Genomic DNA, 4598 nt, shown 5'->3' on the forward strand with positions numbered 1-4598 from the left:
AAACAAAAACAAACAAAAAAAACCCACCCATACGCATAAAATTAAAGAGAGAACTAACAGCAAATGCTGGTTAAGATGTGGGGAAAGAGGAACCTTTATTTACTTCTGGTGGCAGTGCAAACTAGTATCACCAATATGGAAATCGGTCTGGAGCTTTTCTCAAAAAAATTAAAAAGAGAACCACTGTGTACCTTGGACATATACCCAAAAGACTCCCTATACTACCCCCAAAACATTACATATCCATGTTTGTTGCTGCTCTATTCATAATAATAATGATAATGAAACCAGCTAGAAGCTTATCAACAGACAAATGGATGAAAATATGATATAGATACAGTATTGCATTTTACTCAGTCATAAAGAAAATTGCAGTTTTGAAATTGGCAGGAAAATGAACAATTTTGAAAAGCATCAGTTCAAGTGGCCCAGACTCAGAAAAGCAGAAAACATGTGTTCTTTCTCACATGTGGATCCTAGTTCATAATGCATAAACTTTTGCCCATAAGCAGGAGTAAATGTGGGTAAAGCCTAGAAAACTAAGAGGGCCAAGAGAGAGGCTAAGAATAGATGCAAAGAAGGGGGAGGGGGAGCACATGTGGCCTGAAAACATCTGGAGACTGAGAGAGAAGGCTACAAGCCGGGAATGAACGTGAAGACAAGGCAACAAGGACAACCAAGCATAAAACATTTTCATTGTAAAATCCATAATGAGCATGACATAGTGGTACAGGTCTTTAATCTCAGCAAGTGAATTATTGTGTGTTCAAGGCCAGCCTGGTATGCATAGTAAGCTTTAGGGTAGCCAGGGCTCCACTTTCTTCAAGGAGAGAAAATCAGAACGATACCTAGTATTTTATAAGCTAATTTAAACAAATACACAAACAAAACAAAACAAAACAAAACCAACAACAATATGTAGCATCAGTTAGAAGGAAGGAAAAGCCACTAACCTTCCAGAGGGAAATGTTGGGCGCTGGGAGCTTGGCAATCCCTGTGCTGGTCACCAAGCGAGTTAGCTCTAACTCTCACAAACAAGACAGAAGAGCAAAGAAGCACAGACTCACTGCCCATCTCAGCATAGCTCCTCCCAGGACTGCAGAGAGAATAAGCACTCACACAGTTAGTTAGATGGCTCACACAGATGGCAGGCAGTTTCTACAGACTTTGTTATCTGCTCTTAACACACACTTTTCTTTCTTTTCTTTTCTTTCTTTTTTTTTTTTTTTTTGTTTGTTTTTTTTTTTTGTTTTTTTTTTTTTTGTTTTTTTTTTTTCGAGACAGGGTTTCTCTGTGTAGCCCTGGCTGTCCTGAAACTCACTCTAGACCAGACAGGCCTCGAACTCAGAGATCCATCTGCCTCTGCCTACAAGTGCTGGGATTAAAGGCATGCGCCACCACATCCGGCAACACGTACTTTTCAAAACACTACCCTTATTCAACACTGCCTTATAGGAAGTGGTTTCAGAACTATTTTATAGGTGAAGAAATAAAAACTCAGAAATGTTAAGTACCTTGTCCAAGTCCACACATGCCGATCAGATGCTTTCATATTGAGATTTTAGGAAAAAAAAAATAGAGGGGGAAAAATCATTGTAGCAGTATTAAATAGATACCGGAAACTGATCCTTCATAAAATAGAAGGAAAGGCTGGAGAACACCCGCTAGGCTGAGCCCTTCAGAAAAGGCACCAGACACTGCCCTAGATCAGCAGCAAGCTAGACTGCTATGCCAACTGCTGACTCACAGGACCAGACACTTCCATCTAGAATGGTGGCTTCTCGGGTGCAGCAGGACCCTGGGCGATGCTATTTTCATGCCTTTAGTCCACTCTCAAAATCCAGACTCAAACGTCTTCTATGAGTACATCTCAGTGGTGGGCTCTGATGCACACAGAGCCAGTAAAGGGGACTGAGAAAGGCGGCTTTGCCTGAGAGACAGCTGCTGAGCGACATTCTACCCGTCAGTCTGCCCTCTGACAGGCCAGCCATCTGCTAAGAAGCCTCTGAGGAGATATCAATGGTGGGATCTCTCTTCTCGCTTTATCCGTTGTTTTGACATCTCTCCAGAGTAACCCAGTGAATGAATTCACTACTTCGTACCCACTTAGCCCGGGCCTCGCTGACGCTTTCCCACACATGTGCTTTGACTCTACAGACTTCTGAGCTTTGTTATCCACTTTCAGCTCTCCTGTCCAGTGTGCAGCTCCGCCACCACAGTAACTAATGTGGATGGAGTAGGGACTTAAGTCAGGCATTTTTGTAAATGCTACCCAGCATTAGTGCTCATGAAATACTCTCTGCATGGAATTGTCAGGAGGATTAAGTTAAAGAACGCATGTATTTGTCTCTTTGTGCTGAGGGCAGAACAGTGCATTATCCCCATCTGGGCCTGGCCACTGGAGCCTGGCCCCTGATCTGATCATCTAAACTGCACCCCAGCCTCAGTTTACCTCTGTGCTCCTACTTTATCACCCCCAAATCACAGAAACCATTGATTCATTGTCTCCCTCACTTCCCACAGGTTAGACAGCCTGTGATCTGGCCTAGGGCTTACCATTTTCTCTGCTGTCGTCCCAACATGTTACTCATTGACTGGCACATGACTTCAGGACACAGGCACTCGTGGCTTTGGGAGTTTATAGCCAGACTGAATCTCCAGTAATGAAGATCCTGGCAGGTATGCACTCTATCACAATTATGAAGAATAATAACATTATCGACCTCCCTAAGGTTATTTTGTAAAATATCAGGGAATAACCGTCTCTTGAGGAGTAACCTCTTAGGAAATCATAGAGCTCGGGCCTACTCCTACATGGCTGGCATGGAAGAGAACAGAGAGGCAGTGCCTTTCACAGTGTTGAGGTTCACTAGACCTCCTTAAATGAACATTTCCTATGAAGTGTTCTTCTCTATTCCTTGCACTTTAGCATCTCAAAGGGTCTTCAAACCTGATGTCAGATACTAATGGGTTCAAGGTTAGCAGTACCAGGTACCTGATCAGGATTTATTGTATGGGAAAGGGTCAGCTCTCTGGAGCTTCTGCCAGTGAGGTTGACCCTTATGCCCTGAAGCATTACCTCACCTCCAAGCCTTTGGGCAGACAGTACTGCTGTTACACTGTCATGCCTCATGTGTGGATACTGGCAGCAAGCAGAGCTTGAAGGACTTGCTCACGGCCTCTTGCTTAAGGGTTCGACCTAGGACCTCTAACTTCAGGTAATGTGACAGGCACCACAATGCAAGCACCTGACCTCAGACTTCCATGGCACTTATCACATCCTAGTCTGTTACTGTGGTATAATGGGTACATTATTGCCAGTCTGCCTGACCAGACCACTGGCTCTGAGACAGCCAGGGCCACGCCTGTTCTGTTCACAGTACTGTCCCCAGCAGCAGAACATCCAGCGGGTGAACAAGATATAAACCTACTGCTTCTCACTGTAGGAATGCCAAAAGGAAAGAATGAAAGTCACAGGAAAGATGGGGTTCTGTTCTTGGTGTGTAGTGAAGATCTCACACCCTGAGCAGTTGAATAAAACTTCCTGTTCTATTTTCCCATGAATACCCTTCTTCACAAAAGGATCAGTTTTTTTCTCCTTTTTTTTTTGGAACAGGGGAGAGGGTTTGGAGACTGTCTCACATTGTAGCTCTAGCTGTCTTGAAATTCTTTATGTAGACCAGGCTGGCCTTGAACTCACAGAAGTCTGCCTGCCTCTGCCTCCTGAATGCTGGGATTAAAGGTGTGCGCCACCGAGCCAGATTTGTCTTTCTTAAAAAGTGCTTGTCAGGAGGAGGAGGAGGATAATACAATCAAAATAGATGTTATGAAATTATCAAACAATTATTTAAAAAAAAACCATTATGTTAAAAAAAAATCACCCCTCAGCATGATTGGGTCCTGTCGCAGAAAAGTTGGAATGCTGAAAATGTCCTGGGGAACCCTGTCTGCCTGCTGTATCTGCTCTAAGACCTGTGTCTACCCCGCCCTCGCCAAGCCCTTGACACCAGGCATTCTGGACCAGCTCACTACTCCTAGACTGTTCTGTCCATATCCAGTCACATCCCAACCCCGATGCCCTGATTTGTGAAGGACAGACATCATCTTACTTACGCACCAATGACCCCAAATTCACACCACATATTCCTCGTTTTAAAGTATATAATCCAATCGCTTCTGTTACATCATTACACTCACCATCTTCTGCAACTATCACCCAGTTTCAGAGTGTCCATCACCTCCAAAACAGACCCTGGGCTTGTGAAGCTGCTACGATCCAGTACCCTTCCCAGTTCCTGGCTTTCAGCTGCATGCCTCCCGCCTCCATAAGTCTCGGTCGATGCAAATTCCGTGTAACTGACCTTACAGGTCTCCGTCCAAAGCTCACCTCTTCTACCATCTTCCTAACTGTGTTAGGTCACTCTGAGCACCTTTGTACACTATTCTGTAATGCTCGCAGATGACACTCCATTTCTTTTTTTCTTTTTTCTTTATTTACATTTCAAATGCTATCCCGAAAGTTCCCTATACCCCCCCCCCCGCCCCTGCTTCCCCTACCCACCCACTCCCCCTCCTTGGCCCAGGCCTTGCCTTGTGCT

The 4598-nt window shown here is 44.5% G+C and overlaps 1 protein-coding gene across 1 annotated transcript in view; it reads right to left on the minus strand.

Moving 5' to 3' along the window:
* LOC110316829 (high mobility group protein B2-like) overlaps positions 1 to 4598 on the minus strand; it is an 82334-nt gene that overhangs the window by 15704 nt on the left and 62032 nt on the right. The window lies entirely within an intron of this gene.

This window comes from Mus pahari, chromosome 2, assembly GCF_900095145.1.
Source record: "Mus pahari chromosome 2, PAHARI_EIJ_v1.1, whole genome shotgun sequence".
In the NCBI taxonomy this organism is placed as follows: Eukaryota; Metazoa; Chordata; class Mammalia; order Rodentia; family Muridae; genus Mus; species Mus pahari.